The 26,513-nt window shown below is 41.4% G+C and overlaps 1 pseudogene; it reads left to right on the top strand.

Annotated features, from left to right (window-relative positions):
• Positions 1–24,495: 24,495 nt before the first annotated feature.
• On the top strand, positions 24,496–24,906 carry LOC149462320 (galectin-1 pseudogene; annotated as a pseudogene).
• Positions 24,907–26,513: the final 1,607 nt, after the last annotated feature.

Here is a 26,513-nt window from a genome sequence, read left to right on the forward strand (position 1 = left end):
AGTGGCGGACTGACAACTCATGGGGCCCCCGGGCAATAGGGATCATGGGGCCACTGTGTCCTTGCCCAAACTCAAAAAAGCCTATGAAAAAGGTACCAGGGGCATCTCATGGGGCCCCCTACTGACCCCGGGCCCTCGGGCAGTGCCTGAGTTTCCAAATGGTCAGTCCACCCCTGGTTAGGAGGGCTCTGCTCCTTGGAGTTTATGTCTTAATCCTTTTCTGCTTTGTTGAAAAATATCAATTGTTTATAGAGCTCAGTAGCTCATTTTTTACTTATTAATATTTTACTTTAGGGTAATATTTCTACAAGCCTGCTCTTCATTTTATTTATTGCATTGTTAATAAATGTAGAGATTTGCAGATTAGCCACTAGGGGGAGATCTCAGAGATTCAGTTCTCCCGATCTCTTACGGCTTGATGACACTATATGCAGTTGAACGTGTTTGGAAACAAATTACAAACATTCATGCAAAAAAAATAAATGCATGCATGTGCATTTTTTAAAAATTGCAATATGCTGCATGTTTTCACACCTAAACGCAACGCAAAAGCATGTAAATGCAACTCAGTAAAAAAAAAAAACATGCTCCAAAAGCATGTAAACATGCATGTGGAACCGCACTCTGAAGTTGGAGAGTGTGATGTAAATGAGCCCTTAACTGATGTTCAGATCAGGTAGCACACAGACACTGTATTGTTTTCAGTGGGTCAGCCAACTCATACTGTAGACTTGTATAAGGAGAAAGGTCAGTAAAGCACAGTCATTGTGTAGGACTGCAGAGCTGGAAATAAAGACTGAATATCCAATTAAAATGTGCAGCTGTCCTTGTAGCTATACCTATACAAATATTTTGTACCCACTTGAAAGATCCTGCAGAAACTAAGTACCCCCCCAAAAAAAACAAAAAAACGAATTTAAGCATTTTGGGTATAGCTAGTACATCCAATGCTTCTACTGCTGCTGTATTCACTAATATGGCTGGGACCAGCTGCTGGTATGACAACCTAGTCAGTATTGTGGGAGTGCTGGCAGCAGCTCCTGTATAAATGAGCCCTGCAAACAATGTTTGCAGACTTTGTTTTCAAATACATTGTAACAACATTATTACAGTCTATTTTTCAAAAATCTTCTTTTATAATGCAGTTTCATTTGAGCTGCAAATAGCATCAGTAATGACAGCCTCATAAGTGAAAAACAATGATTTTTTTTTTCAAATAAAATTGTATTATTAAACCCCTTATTACCCCTTAGTTAACTAATATGTAAACCCTCACCTTATAAAACAACCCATTCAATTTAAAATAGAAATTAACCTCCTCGGCGGTCTATTTCCGATTTTTGGTGCTGAAAGCGGTACCATTTTTTTGCATGGAAATATGTAGTTTTTTATTGTAGGCTGTAATTTTTAGGAATAACTCACTGAAATCTGTCCGAACAAGAGTCTAGTAAACATTCCGGATATGATAAAACTTGAAACACGAAATCATAAATTATAATGTAATTAATAATCATAAAAAATAATAATATATTAATAAATTTAATTCAATAATATAATAAAACCAAAAACACTGAAATTTGAAATACAGAGGCAAATTCGCACATCGCTGAGCAAAGTCGCAGAATCGTTTTCAGTGTCTGATGACGAATTTCCACACGAATCATTATCACTCAATTCTGCAAGTGGTTCTAATTTACTACCGCTGTTCTCTAGCTGATCTAAAACCGCTTTTGACATAAAAGGGATGCTTTGTGGACACCATGGACTTTTCTAAGTTTCCAGGCAGAAAGAACAGTCAAAATGTAGGCAGGGCACAAGACAAAGCAGTAGGGACAAAATATATGTGAAATGCATTGAAACAGCAATGTTTTACTATATAATAATTATTTTTTTAAAAATGAAATTTTTTAAAAATTTAAAATTTGCCGCCGGTTCTAGCGCCCGTACGTCCCGACATCACAGGAACCGGAATACAAAAGCCGGATGCCGGCATCTGCCGGAGGAGATGGCCGGGGACGCTGCAGGGGACACATCGCGGGAGCGAAGGACAAGGTAAGCGCTGCAGGGACTCCCTGAGCAACGCCGCATGGTAAGCCCGAGTGTAGCTCGGGGTTACCGCTCTTGGTACTAAAATTTACCCCGAGCTACACTCGGGAATACCGCCAGGGAGGTTAAAACATTTGTGTATACATATAAAAACATTATAAAGTGATCACATTCCCTCTATTCTCAGCTGCAGCAGGAGTTGAGGAAGGAGAAACAGCAGCACACTGATCTTCCCAGTGAATGGCTTGCAGAGGGGGGCTTTTCAGCACAAGCCTGGTCATTGGATTATCTCCCAGCACAGCCAGAAAACTGACCACGCTGTGTTCTCTTTCTTAGTGTGGGCAGTTTTTAAAAGGAAAGCAGAGGTACTGGCAGGAACATCAGGGATTTCACAGAAAGGAAGCAATATAAAGAGAACAGGATATGCTTTCATACAAGTACATGGTACAGCAGGCACATATAAGGAATATAAGAATCATGAAGCTGGGTTTACATATTTTTTAACTCTGATCAGCCTTTATAAACTTCTTTCTCCCCTTAGCTATTATTTTTCTGTGTTTTTTTTTAAATCATTTTATAGTTAACTATTTTTTTGTTAATTTTGCAGGGATGATTTTTAAAATATTGTAATTTCATTTGTTAATGACCATGCTTTGTAAGAGAAATGTAATTTTGGTGTCATTATAGACCGGGGAAATTAAAAATGGCACTTTTTATCTACAGTAACACAAGCTGATTTAAAACCAATGGTGCTCAAATAAGAAAAAAACATTTCAGTTTTTTATGTGTTTATATTTTTTTTTTGTCTCTGGATTAAATAGAACCTAAATTTACTTCTGTAATATATCCAAAAGAAATATTGTCCCAAAAAATTATACATGTGCTACTGCAGTTTCTTAAGGCGCAATTTCAGTTTATATTTAAAAATAATAAGAAGCTGCTGAAGAAGTATAACTAGCCAATCATACAAGGCCCTTTTGCTGCAGTACTCACCTATTATCATTCAACCCACTTCCTGTGAGCCCAGGGTGTCATGAACACTCCCCCTGCATCATCAGAAGTCTCTTGGCTCACAGTAAAATGCTGCAGAGAACGGCACTAACATCTTTATGTCAGCTTCAGCTTTAGCCCCCAGCAGCGTTGATCACTGCCACTAGATGATTTAAAAATATAGGCATTCCTCTGTCAGACAGCCCTGACCACAAGTCATAGTTTTATGTGTAAAGTGGGTGCGATGACTTATGCTATTGAAAGCCAGTAAACCTATTGTGGTAGCCACTTGTCACCAAGAAGAGAGGTTAAACACTTCCAGTTAACCCTACTTGACCCCTGTAATTATCTGCATGAACACAAACTTCCTCAAACAAAAGGGATCAGCCTTGTGGGGAGTGTCTCAGAATTAATAGAAGCCTTTATTGTATCTTTCTTAATAAAATACCTAAGCATCCTTAAAATCCAAACCATCCGCCTTTAACACTTATATTGAGAAAAATGTTTGTTTTTTCTGCAAATCTGTCAAATATGACATTAGACCGCACTTGCTTTTCATGCTGCCTTTGCTAACTAACCAGCAGTGGAAACAATCAATCGGGGCGGACTGACAACTCATGGGGCCCCCGGGCAATAGGGGATCATGGGGCCCCTATGTCCTTGACCATACAAAAAATCCTATAAAAAACGTACCAGGGGCATCTCATGGGGCCCCCTACTGACCCCAGGCCCTCGTTTCCAAATGGTCAGTCCGCCCCTGCAATCAATCAACTTATCAGCTTTTCTTTCAGTCTCAGACAGCTGCATGGAATCAGAAGCTTTGGGCTTTGGAAGCTTTACCGATCAACTTCTGTGCAATCGCCCAGTCGGATTTTCCCCGCTCGATCAGCCCCGCAGGCTATAGTTGGCAGCGCTGATCATTGTATTCTGAAAATGGAGAAGTCTTCCTGCTGTGAGAATACAATGGCTCAGCGGGGATTATTCACCCATCCACATCGAGTGCGTGGATGGGGGAAGCAAGACATTTTTTCCCCCCTCACCTCCTGTTTTAGGCAACTGTTAACTCTTGGATTTCTTATCACGTTCTATATCAGTGACAGAGGTGACCAGCCCAAAAAGTGAGAGGTAATCCCCTCATTTGTGTCACAGACCTGTAAGATTTAATTCCTCCTCTTACTACATAAATCCATTGGACACTTTTCTGGAGGTGTCAGACTTCTGGTCCCCTCCCCCACACCAAAATGATGTGGTTCCTTCCACTGGCCCCTATATCACAACTGTGTCCAGCACTGATGCAGGAACCAGCATAAGGAACCACAGTGCATAAATCCATTGGACACTTTTCTGGAAGTCTCAGATTCCTGGTCCCCCCACCAAAATAATGTGGTTTCTTCCACTGGCCCCTATATCACAACTGTGTCCAGCACTGATGCAGGAACCAGCATAAGGAACCACAGTGTATAAATCCATTGGACACTTTTCGGGAAGTCTCAGATTCCTGGTCCCTCCACCAAAATGATGTGGTTCCTTCCACTGGCCCCTATATCACAACTGTGTCCAGCAGTGATGCAGGGTCCAGCATAAGGAACCACAGTGTATAAATCCATTGGACACTTTTCTGGAAGAGTGAGATTCCTGGTGTCACCCCCCACTCCACCAAACGATGTGGTTCCTCCCACTGACCCTTATATCACAACTGTGTCCAGCAGTGATGCAAGGTTCAGCATAAGGAACCCCAGTGCATAAATCCATTGGACACTTTCCTGGAAGTTTCAGATCCCTGGTGTCTCTCCCCCCCCCCCCCACCAAACGATGTGGTTCCTCCCACTTGCCCCTATATGACAACTGTGTCCAGCAGTGATGCAGGGTTCAGTATAAGGAACTACAGTGCATAAATCCATTGGACACTTTCCTGGAAGTTTCAGATCCCTGGTGTCTCTCCCCCCCCCCCCACCAAACGATGTGGTTCCTCCCACTTGCCCCTATATGACAACTGTGTCCAGCAGTGATGCAGGGTTCAGTATAAGGAACTACAGTGCATAAATCCATTGGACACTTCCCTGGAAGTTTCAGATTCCTTGGGTTCCCCCACCACCACCAAACAATGTGGTTCCTTCCATTGGCCCCTATATGACAACTATGTTCAGCAGTGATGCAGGGTCCAGCATAAGGAACCACAGTGCTTAGTGTTGGCACTAGGAATCGGACACTACCAGAAGTGTCAGATTAGGAGGATTCTCCATGCATCATGGCTTTTGAAGGAAGATCAGTGGCATGGCAGTAGGACAGGTATGTATAATATTCCTTGTTTACAGGCTAACACTCCTTGTTAATTGTCATTTTGTAACAGGGTCACTTTAAAGTCCTCTGAAGTCTCGGTCATACCATAGCATGGGCAGCAGACTTACTTTGGAGCAAACTCAGTTTTTCTGAGTGATATAGCATTTAAGACTTCACTGTATGATATTTATCGAGCTCATAAATTGCACCTGACGCCAATGAGTGCAGAATATTCATATCGTTTGATGGAGTCAAGGAGTGCGTCTGCTATGCCTTCGAAGCTTTGTGTCTCTATAGTGACATTTTTTTTTGCCCATTTAACTTTCTAAAGCTTTTAATGGGACGGCTGGCAGCTTGTGATTTTTCTCAAAGATGATAAATTTCAGCTGCTGCCCTCCAACAGCAGATGTTGACCCCGTTCTTGCCTTCGATTGGTCCCTGGTGACGGAACGCCATTGATTTTTAGAGCGGCCTGCTTGTGAGGAATAACATAGTGATAAATGGCCGGCCATTGATTTGCTCTTAATTGACGATTTGGTGAACCTGTTTTAAAACCCCCAGGTTTGTTCGGAGGACTGAGTATTGAGTGTGAGTAATTTTATTGGCAAGTTGGCCGGCGGTCTCTTTAGTCCCTGCCCTGGAGACGTTCAGCGGCTGTTTGTGGCCCAACAGCTCTGACCGCGGTCCAGACTCCGTGATTGCCAGCAGATGGCAGTATTAGAATTCTGCAGATTGCAGAACATGTGATTATTTAAAGGACAACTTAGTTTAATCCTGTATTCCTTTAAAGTCATTAAACCTTTTTTAATTCCAGACAGTAGAATAGCTTATATTTTTACCTGCACTACTGTAAGCCAGCCAAAACTGGTTGGTGGAGTGGTGTTAAACCCCAAAAAAACAGAAAAAAGTACTATACAGTACCTTAGCATTTCTTAGATGTGGGGGCTGCCTTAGTTTCCTTTTTTAGGCTTATTTTCCATTATTTTCACCTGGTGATCCAGCCTCTTTTCTATGCAAACGAAAATAAAAAGCTAACAGGCATACCAAGTGTCTTATACCCTTGTAAACTATGAATGACTTTATATTCTACTTCCAATCCAATCCGTATAGATAATTTAATTTTAGAGTGGAGATTCGAGTGCAGAGTTTTACGCATAGGTAATCTGCACATGTAAAAATGTGTGATAATGAATTGCTGTGATAATGTTTTTTGGATGTGAATAATTATTGTTGGCGGTGTAATAGCTAACTTACTGCCACAAAAAAGAAACTCAAGCTCATTTTAAAAGCTGCAATTCCAGCACTGTCTTTGATTTTTTATTGGGAACTGGACCATATAGGGATTACTTAGCATGAGCATATGAGTATGCATGATTGATGCTTAGCACATGAGCAAAACCTAGGTATCATTCATCCATGATTTCCAACAGGCTATAGCAAATATGCACATCACTTACCCCCAGGGCCGTGGATAAGTGGGTACCACCAGTCCTCCTGTAGGGGGCCCAGGGGAGCAGGGGGGCCCAGGAAGCTGGGTGAATCAGATGTTGGCAGGGAGGGTGATCAGAACAGTAGAGGGGCGATTACTGGAACCGATCCCCTGTATGGCTCTCTCTGCAGCAGCTGAAAGCTGACTTCTCTACCTCCTGTTGGCTTTCAGCTGCTGCAGAGAGAGCCATACAGGGGATCGGTTCCAGTAACTGCCTCTCATCACCCTCCTTGTGCACCATATATTTCCACCTGCTGCCCAGGCCCTCCCTTTTCTTCCCACAGGCAGCTGCAGGCACTAAGACAATAGGATCCTTCAGGATAGAGAGTGGGGGAAGGTTCCAGTAAATTCGTGAATGAACACAATGAGCAATCAATACCAATCATTCGCTCTGTTCATTCATACCTGAAGTATAGTAAACTCTGGTGTTTCTTTTTGGGGGGGGGAGGATCTGTCAGGTTGGCTGTATGGGGCCCCATGGTTTCTAACAGCAGCCCAGCTTACCCCCATTCACACTTGAGCATTTTTTGTTTCCGTACACGACTGTGCACAATACCATTCTGTGCTTGTTCACATGTATATGCTCAGTAACCCTAAGCTCTACAACCTACACTCAAAAAAAGTACATGAACTTTTTTTTAGCATACTCAGGTGTTTTTGAACCCTAGACTTCAGTTGGCATGCCTGTAAAAATTTTGGTGCCTGAAAAATTCCTCTCCTCCTATAGAACTGTTCTCATCCCCTTGCCCAGCCCATGATGCAAACTGTAAATGCCTGTAATACGCCTGAAAAACACTTGAAAAAAATGCTTCAAAATCACCAAGAATATGCTCTGCTAAGGTGTGAATGCAGGCTTAATAACAACTGGGGTTTGCTATAGAATGTACACTCTAGTGTCTGAACATATGCCATCTAAGCCATGGAATGCATAAAATGGAACTGTGATTTTTCTCTATGATTTGCCTATGTACTGTTAGCAATTTTAAATGTCCATACCATACAGGAATAAAACCGTCCATGTGCACACGAATATTGGAGCATATAGCATAAAATATACGTGTTTTAGCACCCAGAAGGCACGGGTGAGGTTTACAGCTGCCTGCACAAATGAGTTACAGGATACAAGAAACATGCATCCAGAAGTATACGTCTACACAAATGTTCACACTGAGAGCTAAATATACCCATGTACAGCTCTATCCTTTAATTCATTTGTAGAGGTGGCTGTATACAACATCTGTGGCTCCCGGGCATGAAAAACACAGATGTATTTTATGTTCTATGCCTAAATTCACCCATGAGCCATGAGCATAGTAAGCATAAGCCATCATAGTAAAAGGGGTCTGTAAAAAAATTTAATTTGTGATAAGCAGCAGTGAGCCATATGCATGGGGATACTGGGGCTGATTTACTAAAACTGGAGAGTACAAAATCTGCTGCATAGAAACCAATCAGCTTCCAGGTATTTTGTCAGAGCTTAATTGAACAAGCTGAAGATAGAAGCTGATTGGCTACCATGCACTGCTGCACCAGATTTTGCGCTCTCCAGTTTTAGTAAGTCAACCCTATTGCATTATACATGCATCTTTCTGCGCATACCCAGAGGATCGAGCACCAGTCTGTGTACAAAGCTCCATGCACTGATACTTGAAATACACATTACAAATTTTGTGCCACTGCCATGTACAGTTCAAGGCGCATCCAGGAGCGAACTAGGACCTCATCCTTTGCTATGATCATTCGAGTATGACCAACCAGCTTCATGGATCACAGTCACACATGTTCATGCATTTTTGTTCACGTATGTCGACACATGGTCCAGTCGTACCCTGACAATTTACACCTGTTCTTATGCATTTTATTTAGTAAATCCAAGAGTACCTGGTCCCACCAGGGCTGCTGTTAGAAATCACGGGGCCCCATATGGCCCCCCCAAAAAACCCCACAGTTTACTAAGTTTCAGTTACAGTGTGAATGAACACAGTGAGTGATCAGTACCGATCATTCATTGTGTTCATTCAGGAAAGGAAGGGACTGGTAAATGGGACATATTTAGGGGACCCTTCCCCCAGTCTCCATCCTAAAAGATCCTATTGTGTGCTTACAGCTGCCGGTGGGAAGGAAAGGAGGGAAGCTGGCAGCGCTGCGGGGGTAGCATGGGCAATGGAGGAAACATATTGTGCACAGGGAGGGTGATGGGATCACTGGAGGGGAAATTATTGGATTGATCCCCTGTATGGCTGTCTCTGAAGATGCTGAAAGCCAGCAGAAGGTAGTAGAAAAGAAGCCAGCTTTTAGCTGCTGGAGGGAGAGCCATACAGGGGATCGGTTCCAGTAATTGTTCCCCCCACCGTGCCAATCACCCCCTCTTCTGCCCACGTCTGCTTCACCCAAATGCCTGGACCCCCCTGCTGGCCTGGGCCCCATACAGGAGAACTGGTGGTACCCACTTATCCACGGCCCTGGGTCCCACTGAGTGTGTGGATGGGAAGGTGTCTCTGTGACTGCTATTCTCTGTTAGACATCAGACCACCATTGTACCCACATATGGCCAGCTTGTGCATCCTCTGCAACCCACACACCAAAATTCCAGAATAATTGCATTAAATAAGAAAACATTGTAATTTTTTTTCTGCAGCTTTAGCTACACTTACATTTCCAACATAGCCAATAGACTTCACATAGGATATATATGTCCACAGTTGGGCTCTGTCACATACACATACATAATTTGTGCACAAATTAAAGAAGAATTCTGCCAAAATGAAAAGGCAAATGCTAACTAAAATCATCATATCCAATTAACACATCTATCTTACTTCCTTTGGAGTACTAGTTACTGTGCAGTACAGCACCTGACACCCTCATACACTGTGCATATCCACCATTCAAAAAGAAAATGAGAGAATGGCGCAGGTTGGAAGACAGCTACAACCATCATATCATAACCATGAATGTGCTTGGGGGAGGGCTATAAAAACCATAGGGACCTAAATAAACTCAAAGTCCAAAAGTCCGTATAGAGTGGTTTGTGGCAGTTCCTCAGAAAGATCTATTGTATCTTATTCTATTTAATTTATTCATTTTCCTTTCCTTTTTCCCTTGAGCATAGGTTGATATAATAATACTGGCATGCATTTAATCAAATAATAATTTATGGTATCCACTTTCTCAATTATCATATATGCTGTATTTAATTCTATATATATGTTTTTATAGTTTTTTTTTTTTTTATATTTTTCAATAGTTGGCAATGTCTGTGAAGTTGATTTACTAAAACTGGCGAGTGCAAAATCTGGTGCAGCTGTGCATGGTAGCCAATCAGCTTATAACTCCAGCTTGTTCAGTTAAGATTTGACAGTAAAACCTGGAAGCTGATTGGTTTCTATGCAGAGGTGCACCAGATTTTGCACCATGCAGTTTTAGTAAATCAACTCCCATGTATGAATTACAGTTATTACCGAGTGGCCATGTTTTGGCAGTGGTCTCCTAACTACAGCCCTGGGGCTGGATGTGGCCCTTTGCCTGCTTTTATCTGGCCCTTGGGCCCTTATTCCCCCTACTGTCAGCAATAGTGTGGCATAGTTCCTGCCACTGACAAACACGTTCCTCCCTTTCACACCAATGATGGGGCACTATTCCTCCTACTGACACCAATGATGGGACACTATTCCTCCCACTCACACCAATGATGGGGCACTATTCCTCCCACTGATGCCAATGATGGGGCACTATTCCTCCCACTGATGCCAATGATGGGGCACTATTCCTCCCACTGATGCCAATGATGGGGCACTATTCCTCCCACTGATGCCAATGATGAGGCACTATTCCTCCCACTAATACCAATGATGGGGCACTATTCCTCCCACTGATGCCAATGATGTGGCTCTATTCCTCCCAATAATAATGGGAAACTATTCCCCCCTAATACCAGGTTCTGCTCCCGCTGGTCACAGCCCTCCTAAAGTTTGAAGGATGGTGAACTGGCCCTTTGTTTAGAAAGTTTGGAGACCCCTGTTCTAGGGTATTGCATTATATGGTGTATGACTCCAAGTAGCCATTTTTGTGAAGTCCCAGTGATTTGTATTGCAAAGGTTCTCCACCTGGCTTGATAAGAATTTGTTATGTAGTATACAAAACTCTTTATAGTGTATACAGCATAGCTGATCTGGAGAAGGTTGTCTTTTATTACTTTTTCTTTTTAACAGATATGTGCCATGATTGATGCTCAGTACTTTGCCAGTTCTCGTTCAAGGTTTTTGTACTCCCTGCTTAGCAACCCTGTGCTGCATGATCACTGAATGTCCCTTTTTATCAAGGAGGTACTGAAATGTAAAAACACACATGTATCATGTATATTTGTGCTGTGTAATAACTGAATCATGGAGGAGCCCCTGCATCTAGAAAACAATATTAAAGAAACAAAAAGGAAAATTAACTGAATCTATAACCTGGAAAAAGTTACATTAACCTTGCAATCCATAAACTTTGATCACCATGGCTCACCAGACGCCAACACTATATATTAAATGAACTGCGCCACAGAAAGTATAATCAGTGCAGCAGTTGTCTGTATAACAAATAATAGCAGCACTTGCTCTGACTATTCTATAATGTAGATCCGTATGTAACCATTTAAAATATTCAACAAACCATAACAACTTAGGTGTCCTTTTATGAAACAGAGATCAGCAGCGACCTTAAGGATTGTTGCTGATCTCAGATCATTAGTGGTTTAGGAAACAGAGATGACCAGCAGAGAACATGTTCTCCGCTGATCATCTCAGATGGCCAGTGTATGAAGGAGCAATGTCAGCCCTTCACTGGCGATCTGTGTTCTCCCTCCAGATTCTCCAGCCCAGAGGTGGAGAATCAGGGGAACCGCACACAAATCAGCGATAATTTACCGCTGTTTCGTAAACGGTGTTTGACTAATCTCTTACTGTAATTTCGCGAGATTATAGTAAAAGCAACCGTTTTCCAGCATTCAAAGCATTTGTAGATTGCTTCTCTCTTCATTCGGAGAAGCGATCTACACCGCTTCATAAAAAGGCATTCAGAGAACTCTCTCCTCTGAGAATGCTGGAGAACTGAGCAGCAGTCATTTACTGCTGCATGATAAAAGAACACCTTAACCGTACTACAGGGTGGCAGGGCTGCGCAAATCATGTTTTTTTTTATATACTCATTATCTTATCAGTCCATAAATATCTCAGGAAACGTTCAACAGTTAATTTGTGCTAATCTAAATCAATAAAGTGTCTTATGCAAAAAAATTGTGAAAAACATTTTGTGAAAAAAATTGTGAAAAAAATCCAAATTCTTGCTTTTGTACTCCTGATCCAATCCACCACCAATAACTGATCACCAACACCATGTGCTACAAACTGACTCACCAGATGATGTTGCTGGCATCATTTAAAAACCAGCACACTGGCAAGAAAACATGGAATTTCTGTGGATACTCGTGTAGTGTATGCAGCCGCACAACTTAATAATGATACTCATATGGACCCCGTATAGTTATGCACAACAAAGGAAGGAAGAACAATAGGAACCTTTATCATGCTAAATTGTATATTTATTGTTAAATAGTAAACTTCCTCTGAAAACTCTCATTAAAAAGTGTCAGACCCAACACTAGGCATCTATTGCATACATGTAAAAAGAGCCATCTTCAGCCGCTCTCCACAGACTCGAGTATTTTTTGAAGATATATATATATATATATATATATATATATATATATATATAAAACTTTACATATTTTGAGCATTTGTCACTTTGTTACATTGTATAAGCACTTTATGTTTTTATAGTTTGTTACATTTTTTACATGGTTACATACTGATCTACATTATAGCATAGTCAGAGCGAACGCTATTATTTGTTACACAAACCAACACTATGAATTGCCTTCAAAATCTAAATACACAATCTCTTTAACAGAAACCCAACCAGTCCTTTTCCATGATCCTCACTTTACATCCAAGGGTTTATCCCATCCTGTGGGCTTTTTTCCAGGATTGGTGTTTTGAGGTTTTCATTTCTTGTTTTTTTGGGGGGTTTTTTAAGTTTTTTTTGTTGATAGGGCCTTTCTTTACATTTGGGGTACTCAAAGCACAACACTCACTTGTTACTGACCATCTGTTCTTAGGGATGCTTTTTGTTTGCAGCATGCCACTTAATCAAAGGAGAAAACTAAGTGCAAGAACAGTGTGCACCAAAGCCACCTTGCATCATAAAATTCCCATTCACTATACTCTCCTATTCCCATAAATAAAATAAAAGTTAGGCATACAGTAGGTAATCCTATTATCCCTAATTGAAACTGTCCTGCTCAAGGCCAGTTTTTTTAATGCTGTATCCTCTGCAATATCTTACAGTGTTACTAAACCCAGGACTTACATCCACTATATCTGGTCTCCCACAGTACACAGAACATGGAAATGCAATTCTTTTAGTAAATATAAACTGCTAAATACCTTTTCTCATCATCAGTTACAGCAGTCTTGTGACTTCTATCAGTGTTCAGCCAAGCACTAGCTAAAGCTTGTAAGAGGAGTTTTCTTTCTGTTCTAGGAGGATGCAAACCCTGTCTGGACAGTGCTGATTGGCCCTGTGCTGATGACATGCACAAACTCTCTCTAGCAATACTCACCAAACTGACATTTGCAAAATGCCTACGGTTCAGTCTGTCTTACCAGGAGATAAGAGGTGGTCCGCTTGAAAAAGGGGAGGAACAGGGAAGACAGGATCAAATGGCCTTTTTACAACAATGCAGAGGGTTAACCCCTTAGGTTCCACAGTAAGTATAACAAGCATGCTTTACTGTATATACAGGCTAATGTTTCTGTTGTGGGTTTAGTAACACTTTAAAGGGGTGTAAAGGTAGGGTTTTTTTTACCCTAATGTGATCTCTGCATTTCAGGTAAAAAAACCTGTGTGAAGCTCCCCACCCCCAATTTAATTTACTTTTACCTGAGCTCGATCTCAATTCAACGCTGTGCCTGAGAGCAGCTGCTCCCCCCATTCTCTCTCTCCTCACTGGACATTGAGGCAAAAGGGGGAGCCAGTGGCTCCTGCTGCTGTCAATCACAGCCAATGAGCAGGGAGCGGGCCGAGCCATGCTGTGTGACCCCATAGAAAGAGGCTTGCTATGGGGGCACAAGGCAGGGGGGGAGGAACCTGGACTACTAACAGATAAGTGTAACTTGTTTTAATTTTTTTTAAATTACATTTACAATCACTTTAATTCTTGCAGTAAACTACTTACCTGTACTCTGTGTCTCTATTATATTTTGGCCAATTCTGCTTCATTAACTATATGTCCTGTTTCTGGCCAGTTTTACGTTGCAGTTTCTTCTGACATTTCAGGTCTGTTAATTCCTAGAAAGAGTTTGAAAGAAATTTGCCAGCAGTATTTTTGCCTAAGTGAAAACAGGGACAGCTGCAGCAATCTACCGGCCATTTTCTATTTACTGATACTTTCTGTGGCACAGTTCATTTAATATATAGTGTCTACAGGAGTTTGTTAAAAAAAATAAGCATGTAGAAGCAAGGGACACTCTTGGACATGCATAACAATGACCCTAATACAAGGCCAAGTTGACCCTCCAGTGGTTACAGCAGAAAAAGGTGAAGGTTCTGGAGTGGCCATCATAGTCACCTGACCTCAATATCATCGAGCCACTCCGGCAAGATCTCAAATGTGCAGTTCATGCAAGACAACCAAAGACTTTGCATGACCTGAAGGCATCTTGTCAAGACGAGTCTGTGGCTATACCACCTGTAAAAATTCGGGGCCTCATAGACAACTATTACAAAAGACTGCACACTGTCATTGATGCTAAAAGGGGGCAATACACAGTATTAAGATCTAAGGGTATGCAGACTTTTGAACAGGGGTCATTAAATTTGTTTACTTGTTACTAGAGATGAGCGAATCGAACTAGGCGAACCGGAATTCGAGTCGAATTTCAGGAAATATTCGATTCGTGTCGAAACCGAAATTTTGCCTACTTCGGGTGCGCGAATCGAACATTTCCCGATCAGCCGGCAAAAGTGTCCCTGCAGTGAGCTCCGCTATTTCTGACAGTTCTCTGACAGAAGGAACACATGTTTAGCGGTTGAAACATTGTATCTATTAGTTTACATTTAGGATACAGATGTTTCAACCACTGTACATGTGAAGAAGTTGTGAGAGAACTGTCAGAAATAGAGGAACTCTGCACATACACTTTTTGCCGGCTTGGAATTATTCTTCTTTTCATCCTACTTCTTCTTCTTCTTCATCCTCAGAAGAAGAGGATGAGGATGAGGATGAAGAAGAAGAAGAAGAAGAAGAAGAAGAAGAAGAAGTAGGATGAAAAGAAGAATAATTCCAAGCCGGCAAAAAGTGTATGTGCAGAGTTCCTCTATTTCTGACAGTTCTCTCACAGCTTCTTCACATGTACAGCGGTTGAAACATCTGTATCCTAAATGGAAACTAATAGATACAATTTGTATCTATTAGTTTCCATTTAGGATACAGATATTTCAACCGCTGTACATGTGAAGAAGCTGTGAGAGAACTGTCAGAAATAGAGGAACTCTGCACATACACTTTTTGCCGGCTTGGAATTATTCTTCTTTTCATTCTTCTTCTTCTTCCTCATCCTCATCCTCATCCTCATCCTCTTCTTCTGAGGATGAGGATGAAGAAGAAGAAGAAGAAGAAGTAGGATGAAAAGAAGAATAATTCCAAGCCGGCAAAAAGTGTATGTGCAGAGTTCCTCTATTCTGCAGATACACTTAGAGGAGCTCTGCAGATACACTTAGAGGAGCTCTGCACATACACTTTTTGCCGGCTTGGAATTAATCTTATTTTCATCCTACTTCTTCTTCTTCTTCTTCTTCTTCTTCATCCTCATCCTCAGAAGAAGAAGAGGATGAGGATGAGGATGAAGAAGAAGAAGAAGAAGTAGGATGAAAATAAGAATAATTCCAAACCGGAAAAAAGTGTATGTGCAGAGCTCCTCTAAGTGTATCTGCAGAGCTCCTCTAAGTGTATCTGCAGAATAGAGGAACTCTGCACATACACTTTTTGCCGGAAACCGCTGTATGGAGTGAATGTCCCAGAACTGTCAGAAATAGACTATTTATGACAGTTCTGGGACATTCACTGCATACAGCTGTTTTAACCGCTGTATGGAGGGAATGTCATGGAACTGTCAGAAATAGACTATTAATGACAGTTCTGGGACTGTCCTTCAATGCAGCGGTTGAAACATTGTATGTATTTGTTTCCATAAATGGATCCATTTATGGAAACAAATACATACAATGTTTCAACCGCTGTATGGAAGGACAGTCCCACAACTGTCATTAATAGTCTATTTCTGACAGTTCCATGACATTCCCTCCATACAGCGGTTAAAACAGCTGTATGGAGTGAATGTCCCAGATCTATCAGAAATAGACTATTTATGACAGTTCTGGGACATTCACTGCATACAGCTGTTTTAACCGCTGTATGGAGGGAATGTCATGGAACTGTCAGAAATAGACTATTAATGACAGTTCTGGGACTGTCCTTCCATGCAGCGGTTGAAACATTGTATGTATTTGTTTCCATAAATGGATCCATTTATGGAAACAAATACATACAATGTTTCAACCGCTGTATGGAAGGAAAGTCCCACAACTGTCATTAATAGTCTATTTCTGACAGTTCCATGACATTCCCTCCATACAGCGGTTAAAACAGCTGTATGGAGTGAATGTCCCAGATCTATCAGAAATAGACTATTTATGACAGTTCTGGGACATTCACTCCATACAGCTGTTTTAACCGCTGTATGGAGGGAATGTCATGGAACTGTCAGAAATAGACTATTAATGACAGTTCTGGGACTGTCCTTCAATGCAGCGGTTGAAACATTGTATGTATTTGTTTCCATAAATGGATCCATTTATGGAAACAAATACATACAATGTTTCAACCGCTGCATGGAAGGACAGTCCCAGAACTGTCATTAATAGTCTATTTCTGACAGTTCCATGACATTCCCTCCATACAGCGGTTAAAACAGCTGTATGGAGTGAATGTCCCAGATCTATCAGAAATAGACTATTTATGACAGTTCTGGGACATTCACTGCATACAGCTGTTTTAACCGCTGTATGGAGGGAATGTCATGGAACTGTCAGAAATAGACTATTAATGACAGTTCTGGGACTGTCCTTCAATGCAGCGGTTGAAACATTGTATGTATTTGTTTCCATAAATGGATCCATTTATGGAAACAAATACATACAATGTTTCAACCGCTGCATGGAAGGACAGTCCCAGAACTGTCATTAATAGTCTATTTCTGACAGTTCCATGACATTCCCTCCATACAGCGGTTAAAACAGCTGTATGGAGTGAATGTCCCAGATCTATCAGAAATAGACTATTTATGACAGTTCTGGGACATTCACTGCATACAGCTGTTTTAACCGCTGTATGGAGGGAATGTCATGGAACTGTCAGAAATAGACTATTAATGACAGTTCTGGGACTGTCCTTCAATGCAGCGGTTGAAACATTGTATGTATTTGTTTCCATAAATGGATCCATTTATGGAAACAAATACATACAATGTTTCAACCGCTGCATGGAAGGACAGTCCCAGAACTGTCATTAATAGTCTATTTCTGACAGTTCCATGACATTCCCTCCATACAGCGGTTAAAACAGCTGTATGGAGTGAATGTCCCAGATCTATCAGAAATAGACTATTTATGACAGTTCTGGGACATTCACTGCATACAGCTGTTTTAACCGCTGTATGGAGGGAATGTCATGGAACTGTCAGAAATAGACTATTAATGACAGTTCTGGGACTGTCCTTCAATGCAGCGGTTGAAACATTGTATGTATTTGTTTCCATAAATGGATCCATTTATGGAAACAAATACATACAATGTTTCAACCGCTGTATGGAAGGACAGTCCCACAACTGTCATTAATAGTCTATTTCTGACAGTTCCATGACATTCCCTCCATACAGCGGTTAAAACAGCTGTATGGAGTGAATGTCCCAGATCTATCAGAAATAGACTATTTATGACAGTTCTGGGACATTCACTGCATACAGCTGTTTTAACCGCTGTATGGAGGGAATGTCATGGAACTGTCAGAAATAGACTATTAATGACAGTTCTGGGACTGTCCTTCAATGCAGCGGTTGAAACATTGTATGTATTTGTTTCCATAAATGGATCCATTTATGGAAACAAATACATACAATGTTTCAACCGCTGCATGGAAGGACAGTCCCAGAACTGTCATTAATAGTCTATTTCTGACAGTTCCATGACATTCCCTCCATACAGCGGTTAAAACAGCTGTATGGAGTGAATGTCCCAGATCTATCAGAAATAGACTATTTATGACAGTTCTGGGACATTCACTGCATTCAGCTGTTTTAACCGCTGTATGGAGGGAATGTCATGGAACTGTCAGAAATAGACTATTAATGACAGTTCTGGGACTGTCCTTCAATGCAGCGGTTGAAACATTGTATGTATTTGTTTCCATAAATGGATCCATTTATGGAAACAAATACATACAATGTTTCAACCGCTGCATGGAAGGACAGTCCCAGAACTGTCATTAATAGTCTATTTCTGACAGTTCCATGACATTCCCTCCATACAGCGGTTAAAACAGCTGTATGGAGTGAATGTCCCAGATCTATCAGAAATAGACTATTTATGACAGTTCTGGGACATTCACTGCATACAGCTGTTTTAACCGCTGTATGGAGGGAATGTCATGGAACTGTCAGAAATAGACTATTAATGACAGTTCTGGGACTGTCCTTCCATGCAGCGGTTGAAACATTGTATGTATTTGTTTCCATAAATGGATCCATTTATGGAAACAAATACATACAATGTTTCAACCGCTGCATGGAAGGACAGTCCCAGAACTGTCATTAATAGTCTATTTCTGACAGTTCTATGACATTCCCTCCATACAGCGGTTGAAACCGCTGTATGGAGTGAATGTCCCAGAACTGTCAGAAATAGACAGAAACTGTCACAGAACTGTCCTTCTTCTCATCCTTCTCCTTCTTCTCATCCTTCTTCTCATCCTTCTTCTCATCCTTCTCCTTCTTCTCATCCTTCTCCTTCTTCTCATCCTTCTCCTTCTGCTCATCCTTCTTCTCATCCTTCTCCTTCTTCTCATCCTTCTCCTTCTCCTTCTTCTCATCCTTCTCCTTCTCCTTCTTCTCATCCTTCTCCTTCTTCTCATCCTTCTCCTTCTTCTCATCCTTCTCCTTCTTCTCATCCTTCTCCTTCTTCTCATCCTTCTCCTTCTTCTCTTCCTTCTCCTTCTTATCATCCTTCTCCTTCTTCTCATCATTCTCCTTCTTCTCATCCTTCTCCTTCTTCTCATCCTTCTTCTTCTCATCCTTTTCCTTCTTCTCATCCTTCTTCTTCTCATCCTTCTTCTTCTCATCCTTCTCCTTCTCATCCTTCTCTTTCTTCTCATCCTTCTCCTTCTCCTTCTTCTCATCCTTCTCCTTCTTCTCATCCTTCTCCTTCTTCTCATCCTTCTCCTTATTCTCAGCCTTCTTCTTCTCATCCTTCTCCTTCTCATCCTTCTCCTTCTCATCCTTCTCCTTCTTCTCATCCTTCTCCTTCTTCTCATCCTTCTCCTTCTCCTTCTTCTCATCCTTCTCCTTCTCCTTCTTCTCATCCTTCTCCTTCTCCTTCTTCTCATCCTTCTCCTTCTTCTCATCCTTCTCCTTCTTCTCATCCTTCTCCTTCTCCTTCTTCTCATCCTTCTCCTTCTCCTCATCCTTTTTCTTCTCATCCTTCTCCTTCTCCTTCTTCTCATCCTTCTCCTTCTTCTCATCCTTCTCCTTCTTCTCATCCTTCTCCTTCTTCTCATCCTTCTCCTTCTTCTCCTTCTTCTCATCATTCTCCTTCTTCTCATCCTTCTCCTTCTTCTCATCCTTCTCATCCTTCTTCTCATCCTTCTTCTTCTCATCCTTCTCCTTCTCCTTCTTCTCATCCTTCTCCTTCTTCTCATCCTTCTCCTTCTTCTCATCCTTCTCCTTCTCATCCTTCTCCTTCTCCTTCTTCTCTTCCTTCTCCTTCTTCTCATCCTTCTCCTTCTTCTCATCCTTCTCCTTCTTCTCATCCTTCTTCTCATCCTTCTTCTTCTCATCCTTCTCCTTCTTCTCATCCTTCTCCTTCTCCTTCTTCTCATCCTTCTCCTTCTTCTCATCCTTCTCCTTCTTCTCATCCTTCTCCTTCTTCTCATCCTTCTCCTTCTTCTCATCCTTCTCCTTCTCCTTCTTCTCTTCCTTCTCCTTCTTATCATCCTTCTCCTTCTTCTCATCATTCTCCTTCTTCTCATCCTTCTCCTTCTTCTCATCCTTCTTCTTCTCATCCTTTTCCTTCTTCTCATCCTTCTTCTTCTCATCCTTCTTCTTCTCATCCTTCTCCTTCTCATCCTTCTCTTTCTTCTCATCCTTCTCCTTCTCCTTCTTCTCATCCTTCTCCTTCTTCTCATCCTTCTCCTTCTCCTTCTTCTCATCCTTCTCCTTATTCTCAGCCTTCTTCTTCTCATCCTTCTCCTTCTCATCCTTCTCCTTCTCATCCTTCTCCTTCTTCTCATCCTTCTCCTTCTTCTCATCCTTCTCCTTCTCCTTCTTCTCATCCTTCTCCTTCTCCTTCTTCTCATCCTTCTCCTTCTCCTTCTTCTCATCCTTCTCCTTCTTCTCATCCTTCTCCTTCTTCTCATCCTTCTCCTTCTCCTTCTTCTCATCCTTCTCCTTCTCCTCATCCTTTTTCTTCTCATCCTTCTCCTTCTCCTTCTTCTCATCCTTCTCCTTCTTCTCATCCTTCTCCTTCTTCTCATCCTTCTCCTTCTTCTCATCCTTCTCCTTCTTCTCATCCTTCTCCTTCTCCTTCTTCTCTTCCTTCTCCTTCTTATCATCCTTCTCCTTCTTCTCATCATTCTCCTTCTTCTCATCCTTCTCCTTCTTCTCATCCTTCTTCTTCTCATCCTTTTCCTTCTTCTCATCCTTCTTCTTCTCATCCTTCTTCTTCTCATCCTTCTCCTTCTCATCCTTCTCTTTCTTCTCATCCTTCTCCTTCTCCTTCTTCTCATCCTTCTCCTTCTTCTCATCCTTCTCCTTCTTCTCATCCTTCTCCTTATTCTCAGCCTTCTTCTTCTCATCCTTCTCCTTCTCATCCTTCTCCTTCTCATCCTTCTCCTTCTTCTCATCCTTCTCCTTCTTCTCATCCTTCTCCTTCTCCTTCTTCTCATCCTTCTCCTTCTTCTCATCCTTCTCCTTCTTCTCATCCTTCTCCTTCTTCTCATCCTTCTCCTTCTCCTTCTTCTCTTCCTTCTCCTTCTTATCATCCTTCTCCTTCTTCTCATCATTCTCCTTCTTCTCATCCTTCTCCTTCTTCTCATCCTTCTTCTTCTCATCCTTTTCCTTCTTCTCATCCTTCTTCTTCTCATCCTTCTTCTTCTCATCCTTCTCCTTCTCATCCTTCTCTTTCTTCTCATCCTTCTCCTTCTCCTTCTTCTCATCCTTCTCCTTCTTCTCATCCTTCTCCTTCTTCTCATCCTTCTCCTTATTCTCAGCCTTCTTCTTCTCATCCTTCTCCTTCTCATCCTTCTCCTTCTCATCCTTCTCCTTCTTCTCATCCTTCTCCTTCTTCTCATCCTTCTCCTTCTCCTTCTTCTCATCCTTCTCCTTCTCCTTCTTCTCATCCTTCTCCTTCTCCTTCTTCTCATCCTTCTCCTTCTTCTCATCCTTCTCCTTCTTCTCATCCTTCTCCTTCTCCTTCTTCTCATCCTTCTCCTTCTCCTCATCCTTTTTCTTCTCATCCTTCTCCTTCTCCTTCTTCTCATCCTTCTCCTTCTTCTCATCCTTCTCCTTCTTCTCATCCTTCTCCTTCTTCTCATCCTTCTCCTTCTTCTCCTTCTTCTCATCATTCTCCTTCTTCTCATCCTTCTCCTTCTTCTCATCCTTCTCATCCTTCTTCTCATCCTTCTTCTTCTCATCCTTCTCCTTCTCCTTCTTCTCATCCTTCTCCTTCTTCTCATCCTTCTCCTTCTTCTCATCCTTCTCCTTCTCATCCTTCTCCTTCTCCTTCTTCTCTTCCTTCTCCTTCTTCTCATCCTTCTCCTTCTTCTCATCCTTCTTCTTCTCATCCTTCTCCTCCTTCTTCTCATCCTTCTTCTCATCCTTCTTCTTCTCATCCTTCTCCTTCTTCTCATCCTTCTCCTTCTCCTTCTTCTCATCCTTCTCCTTCTTCTCATCCTTCTCCTTCTTCTCATCCTTCTCCTTCTTCTCATCCTTCTCCTTCTTCTCATCCTTCTCCTTCTCCTTCTTCTCTTCCTTCTCCTTCTTATCATCCTTCTCCTTCTTCTCATCATTCTCCTTCTTCTCATCCTTCTCCTTCTTCTCATCCTTCTTCTTCTCATCCTTTTCCTTCTTCTCATCCTTCTTCTTCTCATCCTTCTTCTTCTCATCCTTCTCCTTCTCATCCTTCTCTTTCTTCTCATCCTTCTCCTTCTCCTTCTTCTCATCCTTCTCCTTCTTCTCATCCTTCTCCTTCTCCTTCTTCTCATCCTTCTCCTTATTCTCAGCCTTCTTCTTCTCATCCTTCTCCTTCTCATCCTTCTCCTTCTCATCCTTCTCCTTCTTCTCATCCTTCTCCTTCTTCTCATCCTTCTCCTTCTTCTCATCCTTCTCCTTCTCCTTCTTCTCATCCTTCTCCTTCTCCTTCTTCTCATCCTTCTCCTTCTCCTTCTTCTCATCCTTCTCCTTCTTCTCATCCTTCTCCTTCTTCTCACCCTTCTCCTTCTCCTTCTTCTCATCCTTCTCCTTCTCCTTCTTCTCATCCTTCTCCTTCTCCTTCTCCTTCCTCATCTCCAAGGGCATTTAAATTAAAGGTACAGTGTTCTGCACTAATTTAAAGGCTCTCTGAAGCCTAGAAACCCTTTAAATAAGTCATCTTCGTAGCGGAGAAATTCGCATCGAATCGAATTTCACACTGGAATTCGCCGAATCAGCCGAATCGAATTTTTCATTTCTTCGCTCATCTCTACTTGTTACCATGTTTTGTTTTATGATTGTGTCTGGTACGACCTACAGTTGAATATGAATCCCATAAGAAATGTGTTTTGTCTGCTCACATATTTTCTTTAAAAAATGGTACATACTGTATATTACCAATTCTCCAAGGGTATGCAAACTTTTGAGCACAACTGTAACTACAAAGGTAAATGATGGCTTGCTTTTCAAGTGCTTTACTGCTTGTTCAGAGTATGTAATTCTTTAGTGTACATAGTCTGGGCAAACATTCACTTTAAAGTTGAACCTCAGTTTTAAGGACTCCCCACCTTTTCCCTATCCCTAAGGCGTCTTGTTGTTGTCTTTTTTAAATCGCACTAGCTTTGTGTTATGTACGCCGATTTACATATTCAGCAAAGTTCTTTTTTTAATTAGTTTGTATTGTTACAAAAAAAATAAAAATGTGAAAAAGTCCCTGTCCTGTATGTTTGTTATCCTCTGGTTTAGCTGTGCTGCAAACAAATTATCTTCCTTGGAATTCACTTTATTTTCTGTGTTTGCTTTGTAGATTTTGGGCTTTATGCAATAATCCTTTCATGGAGTAATAAACGGAAAAATAATCCTATGTTTCAAATATGAGATTTACTTGTCAGAAGGCGGATCTGGGGAAAGAATTATTATATCAGCCACAATGTGAATGTGCTCTGTGGTGCGCAGCTTTGGATCCTCTAGAGTGTTTGCCGCTAATACTTCCACCAAACAGATATGTCTATACAGAATTTAAAGGGCTTACTGCAAACACTGCTTCAATCATCATCCTTCTTGTACAGACTGCAATTATAAAACTTCAAATCTCCTTGCAAAAGCTGTGTGTTCAATATGGCTTCCCTGTTTAATTTTTGTCCTGCCAAGAAAGTGCTTTTTTTTATAGTAGATAAGAATGCATTTTACTTAATAATATTATCTTAAAGCTCAATTATTTCGTTTTGGATGGTGTGATAAAGGGTTGGAACCTATAACTAATTTTTAGTGCTGTCACCTGGATGAAAAGTGATCGGAAAATTGCCCAATAAGGCTACAGACAGCAATAAACAAACAACCAACACATACTGTATCCTAGTGCAGAATTTTTCCTCACTTCCACAATACTCCCCCTGACAATGCCTTCATCTGCTTTTCTTTCCAAAAGGATGGAGCCATCTTTGCTTAGGCATAGTCCAAGGTTAACATTTATTTCCTGGACTGAAATGCCAACTCAGAGATGACACAGCCATGTAAATCCTTGTTTGTTTGAAATTCTTAGTTGTGTTCATAGATTTAAGAGACAGACTAGCCCTTGCAGCAGGCCATTACCTTGTTACTTTTGTTACTAGGTTACATTGTACAGTCTGAGTAGTCATGGAGGGAGAGGTGACTGAGGAAATGCTTACTCTTGCCTGCAACAGACTGATGGCATCACCTTAGCCTAGGCAAATTCACTGACTTGAGCTCAAGAACTCAAGCTCTTTTGAAAAATGACGCAATTGTTGTATATTGTGACATTTTAGGGATTTAATATTCATGTAGACTTTAATCAAGATCTCACACACAAGTGTCTCTGAAGGAAGCAGGATGGCAGATAATAGAATTGTTTTATATAACTTCAGCCTCAAGCCTGGTCACTCCATAGGGGTGAAGGGCTTCATTCCAGAGGGCTGTAAAGGGTTTGCCATAAACTTGGGAAAAGATAACAAGAATTTTGTGCTATACTTTAACCCTCGTTTAGACCACGTCGATGGAGACAAGAACAGGTTAGTCTTGAATTCTTTGGAGGATGGTGTCTGGGGAGCGGAGCAGAGGGAAAGCTTCTTTCCCTTCCATGAGGGGTCAGACACCATGGCTTGCTTCAAGTTTGAGCAAGACAAGATCACCATCCAATTGCCTTGCAGAGATCCTTTCTCATTTCAAGTCCGCTTTCCCATAGAAGAGATTTCATACTTGTCCTTGATAAGCCTCCAGCTCAAGTCCATCACACTAAAATGAAGAATCCAGCAATGGAGCCCATCTATCCCACATCTCCATATCTAGGCTCTTTGAAATGGTCATAATGGATGAAGAGCATTTTCTCCTTTCGTACCCTCCAATCTGCATTCTTGCTGCTCATGTACACAAACTTTGTGCTTTGCTCAGTTGATTTACTAGAACAGAATTTCATCCACATTTCAAATAAAATCCAATGAGCTCTAAAAAAAAAAAAAAAAAATCAAGATCTCATAGTATTGTGAGTGAGCCTGTTGCGGAGTCTCAGGGCTAATGCTCCCCATCCTTCTTCTTTCGGGATTTCAAACGGAGACACTGCTTTACTACTGCGGTTTGATTTTTTTTTTGGTAGGTATAATTTTAATGTCCAGACAATTGAAATAATGAATAATTTGACGGAAATGTGCGTCGGTACTTTTACCCTGCCTTACTGGACACCGGCCCATTTCTGCCCAGTACGTACCCTGCTGTCTGCCCTCCATATGCTGCATTAGGTGGAGCAAGTAATTGGTTTTGCTATTTACATGGCAATTTATGCATGTCAGGAGAATCCTAAGTGAGACGATTCCATGTCGTTCTGCATATTTATTTATTGTGATCACCAAAAAGCGTCTTATAGGCACAAAGATTTATGATCGATTTTGCACCCTCCACTCGGTTGTCATTTGTTTAATAAGCTGATCATATAAATATTCAAACGCTCCGAGTCACCCTCCTCCTCCCCGAGTCACAGCCCCCTGTTAATGGCAGCAATAAGATGCAACAGATTTTAATTATACAAAGAGCCACAAGTTTTCTATGCAAGTACGTGAAATGATCCAGCTTATAACATGATGGCCATCCCCTGAGTTTATAGCACACAGTAACGCTGTCTTTCAGCGTTTGCTTTCTATGTTCACGTAAACAGCTGCTAATGCTGTTTGTTTGTAAACGCCCTCTATAAAACAGCAACGTTTTTGGAAATGAACTACTTAAAGGGCATATCCACTCAATAACCAAACTAAGTTGCTAGTGTACAGCTGTCAGAAAAGATTTTTCTTGCTGATGGATGGATTTGACATATGCTTATACTTTAATACTAAGATAACGCTAAGGTGGATAATTATAGAATATCATAAGAGCTGATATAAATACCCTTCCTGGAGAAAATGCTGCTCCAGCCTCCCACAGTGTTGGCTGCAGGGGTAAATGTCTAGAGCAGTGGTCTCCAAATTGTGGCCCAAGGACCAAATACAGCCCTTTGCTAGCTTTTATCTGGCCCTTGGGGCAGTGTTCATCCTACTGACAACAACAGTGGGGCACAATTCCTGCCACTGGCAATAATGATAGGGCACTATTTCTCCCACTTATATCAATGATGGGGCACTAATCCTTCCACTGACGTAACTGACCACCAACCCTATGGCAATGTTTATTCTCACTGGGCCCAGGACATTTTCTACCCCCACTGGCCACAATCTGGCCCCTCTGAAGCCTGAAGGAGGGTAAACTAGCTCTTTATTTGAAAAGTTTGGAGACCCCCAATCTAGAACTTAGCACCCAACTGTCCCTCATTTGGAAAGACTAATCCCTCTATCCTCTTTCCTCCTGTTTTTGTTCTAATGACATTT

This window comes from Staurois parvus, unplaced genomic scaffold (assembly GCF_062004578.1).
Source record: "Staurois parvus isolate SC_StPar_1 unplaced genomic scaffold, SC_StPar_1.0 ptg000176l, whole genome shotgun sequence".
Taxonomy (NCBI): Eukaryota; Metazoa; Chordata; class Amphibia; order Anura; family Ranidae; genus Staurois; species Staurois parvus.